At 42.2% G+C, this 18,132-nt stretch overlaps 1 pseudogene; it reads right to left on the reverse strand.

The window, feature by feature from the left end:
- Positions 1-1,848: 1,848 nt before the first annotated feature.
- LOC126959169 (immunoglobulin-binding protein 1-like) lies at positions 1,849-11,565 on the reverse strand (annotated as a pseudogene).
- Between the last annotated feature and the right edge of the window lie 6,567 nt (positions 11,566-18,132).

The following is an 18,132-nucleotide window of genomic DNA, read 5'->3' on the forward strand; positions in this document are numbered from 1 at the left end:
TTTGCTCAGCTCAAAGAGGTGGCCAACATCTGTTTGGGGTGCTCCTCCCTGTGCTGCAGCCTGGAAATTCTCCTACAGCAATCATAGGACTCAACGTTTTTGTTTCCTTCTCTGAGAAATCACTGTCCTGCACTGCCTCCTGTCTGATATCTGAAAACAATTAACTAGCATATTTTTGTTCAGTTTTTTAAGTATTTTAGGTGGGAGGTTAATTCTGGTCCCTGTTACACCATCCTGGATGGTAGCAGAAGTCACAGCGTAAAGTTTTTATTTCCTAATGTTTTCTTAGTTATATGGATAATTCAAATGTTTAATAAGAACATATTTTGCATTTTAATTTTTTCAATCATTTTATAAGTTGGAGGAATCTTTAAAAGTAGAAAAGCAAAAAAAGGTGTAAAATGAACAATTGACAAATAGGAAAATCATGATACTTTACCAAGATATTGTACTAGCTAATTATTAAGCAACTTAGGTAATATCTCAAAGGCTTTTAGAAAACGTGTGTAAAAAATTATTTTAATTCCTTATTATGTTTCTTTTTTCTTTCTTTTTTTTTAGACAGAATCTCGCTCTGTCACCCAGGCTAAAGTGCAGTGGCGCAATCTCTGCTCACTGCAACCTCCGCCTCCCGGGTTCAAGCGATCCTTGTGCCTCAGCCTCCTGAGTAGCAGGGATTATAGGTGCCTACCACCACATCCAGCTAATTTTTGTATTTTTAGTAGAGACAGGGTTTCACCATGTTGGCCGGGCTGATCTTGAACTCCTAACAGGTGATCCGCCCGCCTCGGCTCCCAAAGAGCTGGGATTACAGGCATGAGCCACCGCACCTGGCCTAAATGCTTATTATTTATTTATTTTTTATTTATATTTTCTTGAGATAGAGGCTCACTCTGTTGCACAGGCTGGAGTACAGTGGTGCAGTCTCGGCTCACTGCAACCTCTACCTCCTGAGTTCAAGTGATTCTCCTGCCTCAGCCTCCCAAGTAGCTGGGATTACGGGCACTCACCACCATGCCCAGCTCTTTTTTTTTTTTTTTCCAGTAGAGATGGGGTTTTACCATTTGACCAGGCTGGTCTTGAAGTCCTGACCTCAAGTGATCCACCTGCCTCAGCCTTCCAAAGTGGTGGGATTACAGGTGGCAGACACCACACCCACAAACACTTACTATATTTCTATTTACGGCTTCAAGTCTTAAACAGATTCCAGGACTAGAAACATTTTGAAAACTCACTGTTCCACTGCAATTTTGCTCTTAAGTAAAATTTGAAAATTTTGCTTTTAAATGTGGGAGATATTTAGCATAATATTTAATTTTTTTTTTTTTTTTCTGAGACAGAGTCTCACTCTTGTCACCCAGGCTGGAGTGCAGTGGTATGATCCCAGCTCACTGCAACCTCTGCCTCCCAGGTCCAAGTGATTCTCCTGCCTTGGCCTCCCAAGTAGTTGGGATTACAGGCATGCACCACCATGCCCGGCTAATTTTGTATTTTTAATAGAGATGGGGTTTCAGCATGTTAGCCAGGCTGGTCTCAAACTCCCAACCTCAGGTTATCTGCCCGCCTCAGCCTCCCAAAGTGCTGGAATTACAGGTGTGAGCCACTGCGCCCAGCCAAAATTTAATTTTCAAGTGGCCAGTAGTTACTCCAATGAAGCCAAAAATAATTAGTATCATTTTCCAGCCCAAGTTGCAGAATGACAGAACAGAGAAGGCATCTCAGAAGAATTTTTTTTTTTAATCGGTGGACACTTTATTGAATGCAAAGCAAGATTTAGCATCTTTGCCTTCGTTGTACACAGCTGAAGCGGAAACCCAGGGAGGTGAGGACTGCATGGTTTTCCTTGGCGTGGGAAGTGTGCACCCTGCAGTCCTCTTGTGTTGTGGGAAGATCAGCCCATGTTCTGTCGGCTGCCATAGCCCCTAGGATGGGTGCCCTTCCAGTCATCCCACTCCTGAGCTCTGTAGAGTATTGGTTCATCATCCTCTTCCTCCTTTTCTTCTTGATCTTCCTGTTGCTGAGCTGCTTTTCTGAATTCCTCTGGTGTTGCCTTGGCTATTCCCTGATCTGGTAATGCTCCATATTTCCAGCATTGCTCATACCAGTCACTCACTGTCATAGTTGCCAGACTTGGATAACCAACTCCAAATACTTTGGCTTGGGCCATGTTCCGAGTGAGAATGAAAGGTTTCACTGGAGGTCTCTCCTGGCGAGATGAGTTAGAAGTTGATGCCTCTCTTGAAGAGTCTCTTTCTCTCAGGATCTTTATTTCCTGGGTCAATGCTCTCAATCTCTTCTAAGCTGATATCAATCCACCTCTGAAGGCGAAGAAGATAATATTCACGAACAGCTCATCATCTGCTTGACCACTTTCCACAGCAGATTTCATTGCAGACAACCTATGCTCCAACTCCTTCTTCTGCTTGTGTCTCTCTCTTAGCCTGTCTTTGAGACGCCATAGCAATGAGGCTAGGATAAGCCATGGAGGAATTAGCAGTGTGATTTTCAGCTGAGTTCTTGGTTTTGGGCAGCTCAAACTCTGCCACATGACATCAATGGCACAGTTAAGTAGTTTATAGTGTTCTCGAGCCCACTGCAAATGATCTAGACGCTTGCTGGGCTTGACTTGTTTCATGGTGAGGGCTCCCTGAAACACTGGCACCAACAGGTACTTCAGGTCGGTGGAAGCAATTGCTTCCAAATCTTCATTTTAGCTGAACAAGTCGAGCTGCAATAATATTTCGGCAGCCTTCTCAAGGAGGTCCAGGCCCTTGAACACCTTCTCCTGGACTGTCCGGGAACCGGCAGGTTCAGTCGCTACTTCTGCATCATCCAGAAGCTCTTTGCTGGTTTTGAACAGCTTGGAGAGCTGTGGCAGCAGTAACTCATCTTCAGCAGCCATCTTGGAGAGGGACGAACAAGAAATTATTTTTAAAGGAAAACTTTCAAAGTGAAAAGAGAAATATATCTTCTCCTGGGAGTACTAAAAGAAAACCTCAACTTAGATGAGTTATCTCATATTTTCCAAACAAAAATAATCACCTTTGGGCCAAGAAGAGGTATGGAAAGTTTCAAACAGAGTTTTTATAAAGAAGGTACAACTGAGGCCGGGCGCGGTGGCTCAAGCCTGTAATCCCAGCACTTTGGGAGGCCGAGACGGGTGGATCACGAGGTCAAGAGATCGAGACCATCCTGGCTAACACGGTGAAACCCCGTCTCTACTAAAAAGTACAAAAAAAACTAGCCGGGCGAGGTGGTGGGAGCCTGTAGTACCAGCTACTCGGGAGGCTGAGGCAGGAGAATGGCATAAACCTGGGAGGTGGAGCTTGCAGTGAGCTGAGATCCGGCCACTGCACTCCAGCCTGGGCGACAGAGCGAGACTCCGTCTCAAAAAAAAAAAAAAGAAGGTACAACTGAAAAGGAGTTTTAAACACAACCACCTCTCTCACAGGCTTATTAGATCCTGATCACCTAAGAGTTTCTTGTCAGCACTCTTGTCAAATGGATGAAATGAGCCCGGAAGGCTACCTCTGACAAAAAGGAAGGCATAGCAGAAATGTCACTGTGTAAGGGTGCCAATGGGCACAGATGTGGTTATCATCTTCCACTAATCATCTAAGAACAAAGCATCTTTTGGTCCTTTTGGAGGCTAAATGGGATGGTTACTAAGTGGGAAGGATGTGCTTTCCTAATACAGCAGCATAATAATTGTTCTAAAATATTTTAACCCTGGCTGGGCGCAGTGGCTCACACCTGTAATCCCAGCACTTTGGGAGGCCAAGGCGGGCAGATCACAAGGTCAAGAGATCGAGACCATCCTGGTCAACACGGTGAAACCCCATCTCTACTAAAAATACAAAAAATTAGCCGGGTGTGGTGGCAGGCGCCTGTAGTCCCAGCTACTCAGGAGGCTGAGGCAGGAGAATCGCTTGAACCCAGGAGGCAGAGGTTGCAGTGAGCTGAGATTACACCACTGTACTCCAGCCTGGCGACAGAGCAAGACTTCATCTCAAAAAAAAAAAAAAAATATAAAAACCTCAACAATTATAATTTATCTGATCTTATTATGTAAAGGGGCTCTTGAGAACAGCTGGTTTATCTCAATATGGTATATTCAGAACAGTCAAATAAAGTTTGTTGCTTGTTTTTGAGACACGGTCTCACTGTTGCCCAGGCTGTAGTGCGGTGGTGCATTCCTCAGCCTCCTGAGTAGCAGGGCTACAGACACGTGCCCCCATGCCCAGCTGATTTTTAAATTTTATGTAGAGATGGGGTCTCCCTGTGTTGCCAAGGCTGGTCTCAAATTTCTGGGCTCAAGGGGTCCTCCTGCCTCAGCCTCCCAAAGTGCTGGGATTGCAGGTGTGAGCCACCACACCCAGCCACTGCCCTGGTCTTTCAAAGCACTGGGATTACAGGTAAGCCTTAATTTAGAGATAGTATTTCCCTTCAGAGCAGAGATCAGGCTTGTTTACTTTCCTGTATAATAAAGTTAATGTCTCCCTCCAGAGCAAAGACTTTGCAGGTTTAAAAGTTGTCGTTCGAAACTAATGGGAGTTCTGTGGCGCCTCTGGCCTGGCCTTCCCTTTCTTGTCTGACTCGAGAAACCAACTGAGTTCCTGTTTCTAGTAGCTTAGCTCCCACTGCCTGGGAGGAATCAGGGACTCTGCAGCCCTTGCCAGTTGTCCTTGAATCCCATCCAGGTCAGTTCTAGATTCTAAACTGAATTTTTTTCATGATAATTGTCAAAACAGTGAGGAAAGCCCTAAAAAAAAAAAAAAAGTCATTGACCCTTCCTAAACAGTTATCTTAATATATATATTCTAAGACTTTTTAATGTACATACTATATTAGAAATCCAGTTCTCTTGTAGATTTCTCATTGAGGGCACAAACATTTATTTCCATCTCCTATGTAACTATTCATAAACTTAAAGATGATTACTGGAGCAACTTTCACCTTTCTCAGGTTAAATAAGCACTGTGCCTTTAACCTTTCCACATAAATTCTGTTTTCTAATTTTTTGGAGTTTTTTTGTTTGTTTGTTTTTTGGTTTTTGTTTGTTTGTTTGTTTTTGTTTTTGTTTTTTGCTATTTTGTGTTTTCTAATTTTTAATCCTTTGGTTAATCATGCCTCTGGATTTTTTCCCATTTTCTTCATCTCTTGAATTTAGAGCCCAGGATTGGATACAATACCCTAGTAAGGGGTTAATTCCTATTGCATAGATTTTTGAGACCTGCCACAGACTAGTTGAGGACAGATACTGTTTTATATTTTTCTAGTATCAGTAACTTTCTTTTTTTTTTTTTTTTTTTTTTTTTTTTTGAGACGGAGTCTTGCTCTGTCCCCCAGGCTGGAGTGCAGTGGCCGGATCTCAGCTCACTGCAAGCTCCTTCTCTCGGGTTCACGCCATTCTCCTGCCTCAGCCTCCCGAGTAGCTGGGACTACAGGCACCCGCCACTTCGCCCGGCAAGTATCAGTAACTTTCTAGCACATGTAGGTGCTCAGTAAGTTCTTATTGATTGATTGGTGTATCCCAGAATTGTTTTTGAGCTGTAAATCACAGTACCGCTTTGCTGATTCATGTTTAATGTTTGCTTCACTATAAAAATTGTAAAGTAAAAAACAGCAAGAAACTCTACAAATGGTGAACAATGGCTATAAATCATAGAACCATCTTTGTTTTTGTGAGAAGTATTCTTTTTTTTTTTTTTTTTGAGACGGAGTCTCACTCTGTCGCCCAGGCTGGAGTGCAGTGGCGCGATCTCGGCTCGCTGCAAGCTCCGCCTACCGGGTTCCCGCCATTCTCTTGTCTCAGCCTCCGAGTAGCTGGGACTACAGGCGCCTGCAACCACGCCCGGCTAATTTTTTGTATTTTTAGTAGAGACGAGGTTTCACCGTGTTAGCCAGGATGGTCTCGATCTCCTGACCTCATGATCCACCCGCCTTGGCCTCCCAAAGTGCTGGGATTACAGGCGTGAGCCACCGCGCCCAGCCTGAGAAGTATTCTTACTTCAATTAGCAGTCTTTCTATTCCCGACCACCTATCCCAAAGGAATCATCATCAATAATGCCATCTCTGCATACAAAAGATATTCTTTAATGATGACTCTTAGCTGAGTTAGCATTTTCACTTTCTTTTCCTTTTTCTATTCTTTTTTTTTTTTTTTTTTTTTTTTTTTGAGACAGAGTCTCGCTTTGTCACACAGGCTGGAGTGCAGTGGCGCGATCTCGGTTCACTGCAAACTCCGCCTCCCTGGTTCACGCCATTCTCCTGCTTCACGCCAGCCTCCTGAGTAGCTGGGTAACTGGGACTACCCGCGCCCACCACCACGCCCGGCAAATTTTTTTTTTTTTTTTTTTTTAGTAGAGACAGTGTTTCTCCATGTTAGCCAGGATGGTCTCTATTTCCTGACTTAGTGATCCGCCCGCCTCAGCCTCCCAAAGTGCTGGGATTACAGGCATGAGCCACCGTGCCCAGCCTATTCTTACTTTTTTTTTTTAGCACCACTTGCTTTTGAAGCATTTTTACTTTTTGTATTTCCTTCTTTCTAGAGTTACTATGGTAGGCTGCATCTAAAATGGCTCCTAAGTACCGTACCTTCTGGTTTTCACATCCTTGTGTAATTTCCTCCTCTTGTGCATGGGCTGGACCTAATGACCTGTTTCAAAAGAATAGAATATGGCAAAGTGACAGAATGTCACTTCTGAGATTAGGTTACAAAAGACTGACTTTCATCTTCCTCTCACTCTCTCTTGCGCTCTCACTTGCTCATTCCAACAAAGGAAATTGCCATGTTGCGAACTGACCAAAGGATAGGTCCATGTGGCAGAAAAAAGGAGGGTAGCCTCTAGTCCACAGCCAGTGAGGAATGGAGGCCCTGAGTCCAACACCCTGATAGGGACTAAGTCCTACCAACATCAACACCTAGTCAAGCCTTAAGATGACTGCAGCACCCGCTCAACACCTTTTATACAGCCTTATGAGAAACCCAGAGCCAAGAGACCCAAGTAACCTTTGCCTAGCTTCCTTACTCATAGACTCTGTAAGAAAATAATTGTTTATTGCTTTAAGGCACCAAGTTTGGGGGTAATTTTTCATACAGCAAGAGATAACTAATACAGATTCTGTTTGATGAATATTAACTTATACCTAACTCAGATTTCACTCAAAGAAATTAATATGCATGTGAGAAGATACATTCTTTACCCAGCCAAGGAAGGTATTGCCTAGGAAAAACTTAGATAGTTGCCAACTGATTGTATCATAATCTTACTTCTGAGTTTAGAAATTAATATTAAAGGACTGTAGTTTCCAGTCAGACTTTTCCATTTAAAAACCATGAGGTTCTGTTTTTAAGTCATAGGTACTTAATTAGTTCTCTACTATTCTGTAAAATAATACACTCCTAGTTCTGTGATAACTCTGGTCAATTCTAGAAATAAGTACTCTTTAGTACAAATTACCAGAGCCTGTGGATTTGAATGTATCGATCTGTTTTATTAAGCAGGCTCCATTTTGTGAAACTGAGCTGGAAAACAGACAGTCAACCTGACAATTCTCATAAATAGTTAATTTAAGAAATTTTGTTTGTTTTTTTGTATAGGGTCTTACTCTGTTGCCCAGGCTGGAGTGCAGTGGCACTATCATGTGTCACTGCAGCCTCAGCCTCCCGAGTAGCTGGGACTGCAGATGCACACCACCATGCCCAGCTAATTTTTAAAATTTTTTTGTAGAGACAGAGTTTCACGAAGTTGCCCAGGCTGGTCTCAAACTCCTGGGCTCAAGCAGTTCGCCCACCCCAGCCTCCCAAAGTGCTAGGATTACAAGTGTGAGCCACTACACCTGGCTAATTTTTTTTTTTTTTTTTTTTTTTTTTTTTAGACAGAGTTTCCCTCTGTCACCAGGCTGGAGTTTAGTGGCACGATCTTGGCTCCCTGCAACCTCCGCCTCCCGAGTTCAAGTGATTCTCCTACCTCAGCCTCCTGAATAGCTGGAATTACAGGCACGCACCACCACACCCAGCTAATTTTTGTATTTTTAGTAGAGACAGCGTTTCGCCATGTTGGCCAGGATGGTCTCAATCTCTTGACCTTGTGATCCACCCATCACCCCCTCCCAAAGTGCTGGGATTACAGGCGTGAGCCACCACGCCCGGCCTAATTTTCTATTTTTTGTAAAGATGGGGTCTCTGTTGCCCGGGCTGGTCTCAAACTCCAGGGCTCAAGTCTTGGCCTCCCAAAGTGCTGAGATTTACAGGCATGAGCCACTGTGCCTAACCAAAAAATTATTCTTAAGCTGGTGAGTACATAAATGTTTCTTTATTATTTTTTAAATCTATATATATGTTTTATACAGTCTTTGTTGTGTGTAATACATTTCATAATAAAAAAAAGGTTTAAAAAAAACAAGCTTTCTGACTTGTTCTGATATTTAAGATTTTGGTAAAAAGTTTTAAGTTTTAAAGAGTGCATATGTGCTGGTCCGAGTGCAGTGGTGTTTATGACTAATTGATCACAACCGGTTACAGATTTCTTTGTTCTTTCTCTACTCGCACTGCTTCACTTGACTACCTTTAGTAAATAAATAAATAAATAGAGTGCGTATGGTAGTTAACCAAAAAAAGAGTGTTTTCTAAGCTTCCATTAAGTCTATCATACACTATCATTAATTCCCCTAAGACTGTGTCAAGTTACCTATTTACTGAAGATCAGTTGCTCAGATCCTCCAAAGTTCATTAATCCTTTAGTTTTGGATGATAAAGAGTGAAAAAACAAACCTTAAAGAGAAGCCCACAGAACTAGAGAAAAAAAGAAATTGCCTCCTTTCTCATCCTTCATAGACACCTGCCCACCGAGGCTGATGTCCTTTTTCAAATGTTTAGTCAGACCCCAAGCGCTACGTTTGACCCTGGTATTAAAAGTCCCATTCTGCCTTTACTACTCATCTCTGAACTTTTAATATCTCATTACAATATTCAATGAACTGATATTACATGCCATCATTTTTAAGTTTGGAATTAGATTAAACTTGGAACTATATTGACAAATCTGGTTTGTTCTAGAACTTAATACCACTTAGAACTTTTGTTTATTATGTTTTGTAAATTAAATGCCATTTTTTACCTTTTAAAATTGTCTTCCTATTTTTTATTCATTCAGCAAATATTTACATACCTATAGTAAAAGTATATAAATCCAATATATAGTAATATATCCACAAATGTCCAGGATAGAAATGCAGCAGTGAACAGGCAAGCTTGTAGTCTTTAAATAAATTACCAACTGTAATGTTGTTTGACATTATGTTTTTAAACAACGTATAACCTATTGTTACAGGGAGTTATATGTACCTATATATTACTATATATCTTCCAATATAGGCTTGTAATAAAGTCAGTATACTCACGCTCTCTTTTCTAAGCATGTCTTAACAGGTTAAACCACACAACTGTGATATTTATATATTATATAATTAACATCTTAAATAACAGCTTTGAAATTTCTTAGTGATAGATTGCACTGCACTAAAATTTGAGACAAGGCCGGGCATGGTAGCTCACCCCTATAATCCCAGCACTTTGGGAGGCCGAGGTTGGTGGATCACCTGAGGTCAGGAGTCTGAGACAAGGCTGGCCAACATGACAAAACCCCATCTCTACTAAAAATATAAAAATTAGCCTGGCATGGTGGCACATACCTGTAATCCCAGCTACTCAGGAGGCTGAGGCAGGAGAATCACTTGAACCAGGGGTGGAGGTTGCAGTGAGCCAAGATTGCACCACTGCACTCCAGCCCGGATGACAGAGCGAGACTCTGTCTCAAAAAATAAATAAATAAAAATTGGGCAGATACACTTAGTATCATACACATTAAAACAGGAAAAGATTAACCCTCATCACACATATACTCAAATCAAAGTTAATGACACTTGGTTTTCTTTTTCTTTGTTTTAGTAAAAATTACAATTAAAGAAAGAAACTATCTTTGAGAACCTGAACTTTCAGTCTATGGATATTTAATGAAAATAATGATATTAGTTATCACCTTTGAAGAGGGGAGGATTCAGGGAAGAAAGACCAGTACCATCCATCTGTATTAGATTGCTTAATTGAAGATATTTAGCAAAAGCACACTGGAGACTAATAGAACTGCCCAAAGGTTTTTCTCCTCTTTGATCTACGTATTGTGTCTCACATGACACAAGTGTGACACACCACCTCAAACACAAACTTGCCCTTTCCATTCAAATACCAAACTGGCCAAGTAGGGTGGATAGAGTGCTGTGTCTCCTTCCTGGTACAGTGTGCCAGCAAGGAAAGTCTCTGTTAGATCACTTCCTGCATCTTCAAAACAAAACAAGTCTTCACGTAAGAGATATTACCACCCCTATAAAAGTTCCACCCATCAAAATAGGAAATCCTCATCTGTTGCTTACAGCAGTGTCACAAAGCACTATGTCACAAAGTGTCACAAATCATTTTTAATCATTAAAAATGATTAAATACCTTGACTAAAGAGTTCAGTTTCTAAAAACTTAATAATCAGGTATTTGCAGAATGATTTATGTATGATGATTTGCTACAGTGTTGTTTTATAATGGTAGTAAATTAGAAACCACCTAAACGTCCAGTAGCTGGAAATTGATTAGGTATAGGACATCCATATCCACACCAGCCTGGGTGACAGAGTGAAACCTTGTCTTAACAAAAAATAAACAAAAAGTAGACAGCTGCAACTTTGGATGGCCAAAGGGCTGGCAGTGATAGGAACAGCTACTTCAATAAAGAGAACAGAAAACTGAAAGCTGTTAATTACACATTTTCTATTCTGTGCTTTGCTTTCCAGGAAGTCACATGTTCATTAGACTCCTTTTTATTTAAAAACTGGATAATACTTCTTTCCCACCTTATAGTTACCTCCCAAAATACAGTCAACACAATGCTGTGCTTGGCTACTTTGGCTAAGAATACTCCCAAATCAGCATTTCGAACCAACAGTATCAGACCAGATCAAGAGAGGTAGACTGATATGTTCCAGCTCTCTGTTATGACCGAGCAGGAAGTTTCCGAACAAACCTCCACTTCTCAGGAAGTTTACGTCAAACTTAGTATTTACATCCTGTTGAATATAGTCTTAATTTTTTTCTCAATTCTAGATACTATTTGAATTAAAATGTTTGAGTAATCTGTCCTCAAATTTTTTTTTAACTCTTAATAGACTATGTATATCTGTTCTAAGTGACACATGGAATACCTCCATGACTAATAATGATAAAAGTTAAAGATTGTTTTTAGAATTAAGTACCTATAATTATAACTATTTATATCCCTATGCATCATCTCTTATTCATTTGATCTCTCAAGTAGGTCCTTGTTGACTATGTTCTGATTAATTCATTATGCAGTTAATATACTATATGCAAACAAATAAAACCCTCAGTGGAGCATCCTGATGTTTCTCTCCAGGACTTACCATGTAATATTGACGTGGAAAAGGTGACAGGATGCTGGGTCTGATGCTTCTAGCAACTGGCTGTATGACTTTAGCTAAGGCCCTTAACCTGCAGTTTTCTCACCTGAAAATAAGAGGGATGGGTTAAATGATCTTTAGTATATCTTCTGTGATTGTACTATGCACGAGTGCCAATCTTTATCTTACATACAGTAAAGTCATACTTTATTATACTTGTTTGTTTGTCTTTTGAGACAGGGTCTTACTCTTTCACCAGGCTGGAGTGCAGTGGTACAATCATGGCTCACTGCAGACTCAACCTCCCAGGCTCAAGCAATCCTCCCACCTCAGGCTACCAAGTAGTGGGGACCACAGGTTCATGCCAGCTAATTTTTTTTTTTAAGAGACGATGTCACCTTGTTGCCCAAACTGATCTCAAACTCCTGGGCTCAAGCAATCCTCCTGCCTCTGCCTACCAAAGTGCTAGAATTAGAGGCTTGAGCCACTGCTCCTGGTCTCATACTTCGTAAATTGAAAAAAAAAAGACATATTCTAAGTATAAGCCACAGGACAAAAACTGTGCATCTTTGTAGATGTGCTAGTTAGGATTATGGTTGCGAGTAATAGAAATCTGAATGGATCTTGATTTCTCTTAGATAACAAGGTGAATGTATTTTAAACACATAAAGAGTCTCACAGAACCCAAGGACACAAATTGAACTGGACATAAGGAGCCAGGAAGGTGAACGTCAAAGAGACTCTGTCTCATGTGTCCTCCTCCCTTTGTACATCAGCTTCATTCTGCCTTCTCTCCGTCCATCAGGTTCTTCTGCTTCCCCGAACCACAAGGTGGAAAACAGAACATGCTGGCAGCTCTTCAGTTTACAAATTATAGTGTGGACACATGAAGAGAGATGGCTGTTTCTCAGTCCAAACGCCATGTCCCAGGAAAAGGCTCCAACCGGCCCACATTGGGGCAGATGTCCACCCCAGGACTTATCAACTGTCATCTATAGTTGGGACAGCCTCTATTGAAAATGATGATTTTCAATTCAATTCTGAGGAGTAGGCAGGAAAGGGAAACTTTTAGAAGGAGGATATAAGTAGAAAATCTAGGCTGGGGCCAGGCACGGTGGCTCATGCCTGCAATCCCAGCACTTTGGGAGGCCGAGGCCAGCAGATCACGAGGTCAGGAGTTCGAGACCAGCCTGACCAACATGGTGAAACCCCATCTCTACTAAAAATAGAAAAATAAAAAAACCCATCTCTACTGGGCGTGGTGGCACGTACCTATAATCCCAGCTACTCGGGAGGCTGAGGCAGGAGAATCACTTGAACCCATGAGGCGGAGGTTGCAGTGACCTGAGATCACACCACTGTACTCCAGCTGGGGCAACAGAGGACAGAGTGAGGCTCCGTTTCCAAAAAAAATTTAAAAAGAAAGAAAGAAAATCTAGGCTGGGTGCAGTGGCTCACGTCTGTAATCCCAGCACTTTGGGAGGCCGAGGCAGGTGGATCACGAGGTCAGGAGATCAAGATGATCCTGGCTAACACAGTGAAACCCAGTCTCTACTAAAAATACAAAAAATTAGTTGGGCGTGGTGGCATGTACCTTTAGTCCCAGCTACTTTGGAGGCTGAGGGAGGAGAATCGCTTGAACCTGGGAGGCAGAGGTTGCAGTGAGCCAATATCGTGCCACTGCACTCCAGCCTGGGCAACAGAGCCAGACTCCATCTCAAAAAAAAAAAAGAAAAGAAAAATCAAGAAAATCTAATTGGGGTTCACACACTAAAATATCAGTGTTGATAGTATTTTTAAATTTTGAAATAATTATAGCTTCACAGAAAGTTGAAAAATTAGTGCAGAGAGGTTCTCTGAACCCTTCACCCAGTTTCTCCTAATGGTCAGGTCTTACATAACTATAGTGCAATATCAGTTGTAAATTTTTTATTGAGACAGTTGATTTTCATATTATTTCCCTTTTATTATAGCACATGTGCCTCACTATGGTAAACATTTTACTGAAGAATAACATACAGAAAAGTGGACAAATCTTAACTGCACAGCTCAATGAATTTCCATGAAATAAATATACCCATGTGATAATCCAGCTCAAGAAACAGAAAATCACTACCACCCCAGAAGACTGCCTTATACTACCATCTCTTAAGAGTGAATCACACATTGGTGTACTCTTTGTATCTGGCCTCTTTTCCCTCTCCTCTCCTCTCCTCTCCTCCTCCTCTCCTCCTCCTCTCCTCCTCCTCTCCTCCTCCTCTTCTCCTCCTCTCTCTCCTCCTCTCTCCTCCTCCTCTCCTCCTCCTCTCCTCTCCTCTCCTTTCTCTCTTTCTTTCTTTTCTTTCTTTCTTTCTGTCTCTCTCTCTCTCTTCTTTTTTTTTTTTTGAGACGGAGTCTCACTCTGTCGTCCAGGCTGGAGTACAGTGGCGCGATCTCGGCTCACTGCAAGCTCCGCCTCCTGGGTTCACGCCATTCTCCTGCCTCAGCCTCCTGACGGGATTTCACCGTGTTAGCCAGGATAGTCTCGATCTCCTGACCTCGTGATCCGCCCATCTCGGCCTCCCAAAGTGCTAGGATTACAGGCGTGAGCCACCGCGCCCGGCTTCTTTCTTTCTTTTTAATTTTTATTTTTGTTTGAGATGGAGTCTCATTCTGTCACCCAGGCTGGAGTGTATGTCGCAATCTCGGCTCACTGTAACCTCCGCCTCCCGGGTTCAAGCAATTCTCCTGCCTCAGCCTCCTGAGTAGCTGGGACTACAGGCATGCGCCACTGCGCCTGGTTGATTTTTGTATTTTTAGTAGAGACAGGGTTTCGCCATGTTGGCCCGGCTGGCCTCGAACTTCTGACCTAAGGTGATCCACCCACCTCGGCCTCCCAAAGTGCTGGGATTACAGGCGTGAGCCACTTCACCTGGCTGTTTCCAGTCTTTGTTCAACATTATGTTTGTGAAGTTAATCTGTGTTGTTTTATATAATTATAGTTCACTCATTCTTTCATGGGCTTAAATCTTTTTACAATAAAATTTTAAGAGAATAAAATTGTAAAAAAAGTTTAAGCTCATGACATGCAATAAACTGTACAATTTGATGTGTTTTGACATGTATACACCCATATCAGTAACGCAATCAAGATTATGAATATATTTACTTCCTCAAAATAGTCCATGATTTTTTTGTTTTGTTTTGTTTTGTTTTTTGTTTTTTAAGACAGAGTCTCGCTCTGTTGTCCAGTCTGGAGTCCAGTGAGTGATCCCAGCTCACTGCAACCTCTGCCTCCCGGTTCAAGTGATTCTCCTGCCTCAGCCTCCTGAGTAGCTGGGTCTACAAGCGTGTGCCACCGCGCCTGGCTGATTTTTTGTATTTTTAGTTAAGACGGGCTTTCACTGTGTTAGCCAGGATGGTCTCCATCTCCTGACCTCATGATACGCCCACCTCAGCCTCCCAAAGTGCTGGAATTACAGGCGTGAGCCACCGTGCCCAGCCAACTTATTTTCTACAAAAAAACAGATCCAAAATTGAGCAAAATTGACCATGAAGAATTCTGATGACAAAATTGCAAGTGCTTTTGTGCAGCAAACTACATAGAGGCTTTTAAACTCCAAATGGGATAAAGTTAAAGATTTTTTTCCTTAAGTTGTCCTTTTTCAAAATTTTATTAAATATTATGTTCTTTTTTCTTTTTATTATTTATACTATCTTTTTGAGACAGAGTCTCGCTCTGTTGCCCACACTGGAGTGCAGTGGTGTGATCATGGCTCACTGTAGCCTCAACCTCCTGGGCTCAAGTGATCCTCCTCTCAATGCCCCCAGCAGCTGGGTCCACAAGTGTGCCACCACACCCAGCTAATTTTTAAAATTTCTTATAGAGACAGGGCCTCCCTATGCTGTCCAAAGTGGTTTCAAAACTACTGGGCTAAAGCAATCCACTGGCCTCGGCCTCCCAAAGTGTTGGGATTACAGGCATGAGCCACTGCACCCGACCCAAATACTACGTTCTTAACAAGAAAACTGAGACTTAATAATATCTAGACATGAAGCCAGGTGTGGTGGCTCACACCTGTAATCCCAGCACTTTGGGAGGCCAGGGCGGGAGGATCATGAGGTCAGGAGATCAAGACCCTCCTGGCTAACATGGTGAAACCCCATCTCTACTACAAATACAAAAAATTAGCCAGGTGTGGTGGTGGGCACCTGTAGTCCCAGCTACTCGGGAGGCTGAGGCAGGAGAATGGTGTGAACCCGGGAGGCAGAGCTTGCAGTGAGCCGAGATTGCGCCACTGCACTCCAGCCTGAGCAACAGAATGAGACTCTGTCTCGAAAAATAATAATAATAATAATAATATCCGGACATAGATGCATATCTTCGGCCATCTCTTTCAAGAGTAGGCTGAGCCCAGTGAAGTGATAAATAATAAATGTGAATTAAAACTACAGGGAGCCACCTACCATTGTGATTTAGAGTGCAAGCACTAGAGTTAGGTAGTTTGGATTGGAGTCGTAGCTCTAATATTTGCTGGATGAGTAACTCTGGAAAATCTTGTTATCCTCCTTTGCCTCCGTTTCTTCATCTATAGAATGAAGATAGGCCAGGCACGGTGGCTCACGCCTGTAATCCCAGCACTTTGGGAGGCCAGTGCGGGTGGATCATGAGGTCAGGAGATCGAGACCATCCTGACTAACACTGTGAAACCCTGTCTCTACTAAAAAATAGAAAAAATTAGCCAGGCATGGTGGTGGGTGCCTGTAGTCCCAGCTACTCGGGAGGCTAAGGCAGGAGAATGGCGTGAACCCGCAAGGCGGAGCTGGCAGTGAGCCAAGATCATGCCACTACACTCCAGCCTGGGCAACAGAGCGAGACTCCATCTCAAATAAAATAAAATAAAATGAAGATAAAAGTATCTACTGCATAGGGTTGTTGTAAAGATTAAAAGATAATACAAGTAAATATCTTTTTTTTTTTTTTCATTTTAAACAAGAAGTTTATTTAAACAAAACACTTGAAGGGAAAACTATGATTTTTTTTTTTTCAGAGTAATTTATCCCTACTTCAAGACAGAGTGCCCTATGTGTAACAGGTGCATACAAAAAAGTTATAAAATTGTCCTTGGTTTAACAAGGATAAATGAAAAACATTAAAATTCTCCAATTGAACAAGGTATGCAAGGATTTTTATGTTGCTTTGTTAAAACAGTGAGAGCAAAATAACTTACTGGAATATAAAGATAAGAGCTGAATGAGCATGCCACTAATGGAGAAAGCGGGTATTTTCACAGAATCAGTATTTTTTCCCATCCCACTTCCACTTGATGTCAATCAAAACATACCATTGCTATTTAGTTTAAAAAATGCAATATGGGTCGGGCGTGGTGGCTCACTCCTGTAATCCCAGCACTTTGGGAGGCCAAGGTGGGTGCATCACCTGAGGTCAGGAGTTCGAGACCAGCCTGACCAATATGGTGAAACCCCGTCTCTACTAAAAATGCAAAAATTAGCTGGTTGTGGTGGGTGCCTGTAGTCCTAGCTACTCAGGAGGCTGAGACAGGAGAATTGCTTGAACCTGGTAGGCAGAGGTAGCAGTGAGCCGAGATCACGCCACTGCACTCCAACCTAGGTGACAGAGCAAGACTCTGTCTCAAAAAAAAAAAAAAAAAATGCAATATGTGTATCCACATATACCAATTATTTTATGTACAATAAAAAAATGGGAACTGGAATAAAGAAGCAGTTTCCCTTTTCAGTAGACACCTCCTATCTGCTGGTGGAACACATCAATTATATCTACATCCTCCATTTCCACCTGTGCAGGTGTGTCTGTTTCATTGATTGGCTGACTGTCAAATGGGAATCTGAGCTGCCTCATTGACAATGCCTTGGGCTTTTCCTCGGCCGTGGCAAATACCAGAGTCTTCTCAGCTGCTGCTTCACAAAAGAGGTACCAGCTCCTCACTGAACGAACACACAGTGCGGCACCAGGAGTGACAGAAGAAGGAGGCAGCAGCGGTGGTTGAGGGACAGGGTGCGTGCACGTCCAAGTACAGTTCTTAAAATGCTGATGGCATACAACATATGCTCAATAAATACCTGATTTTTTAAAAAGACAATGACTATGGAAAACTCTTGATCATTAACCCAAAGGGAGAGTCTAGTTTCCAGGAAGCATTTGTTTGTATACACTATTTTACCCAAGGATACACTTTTTTCCCCGTGGCAGCGTGACTCATCTTAGTCTCTAATTTTTGACCTGGTAAGACATCTTTTTTGGTCTCTTAATTTCTGGCTCACTTGGCCCTGACTTGGTGTGAATGTTCTTCCTGACATTCCAGTGACTGATTCTCAGCAAACCACAACCCCTTTTTGGTTCCTACCCTATCTTCTCTGTGTTGGCAACTGGACTCACCTATTCTTCAGGACTTTCAGGAATGCACACTCTAGTAGCTCTCTATTGACTTTACTGCTCATTCATTCTAACAGAGCAATGTTCCAGTTCTGACTTAAGTTCCAGAAGAACTTCTGTGGCTCTAGCAAGTTGTTATTAAAAGGTGTTGAGGCCAGGCATGGATGTTCTTGCCTGAAATCCCAGCATTTTAGGAGGATCTCTTGAGGCTAGGAGTTCAAGACCAGCCTGGACAACACAAGAAGACCCCCTCTCTACAAAAAATACAG

This window comes from Macaca thibetana, chromosome 7, assembly GCF_024542745.1.
Source record: "Macaca thibetana thibetana isolate TM-01 chromosome 7, ASM2454274v1, whole genome shotgun sequence".
Taxonomy (NCBI): Eukaryota; Metazoa; Chordata; class Mammalia; order Primates; family Cercopithecidae; genus Macaca; species Macaca thibetana.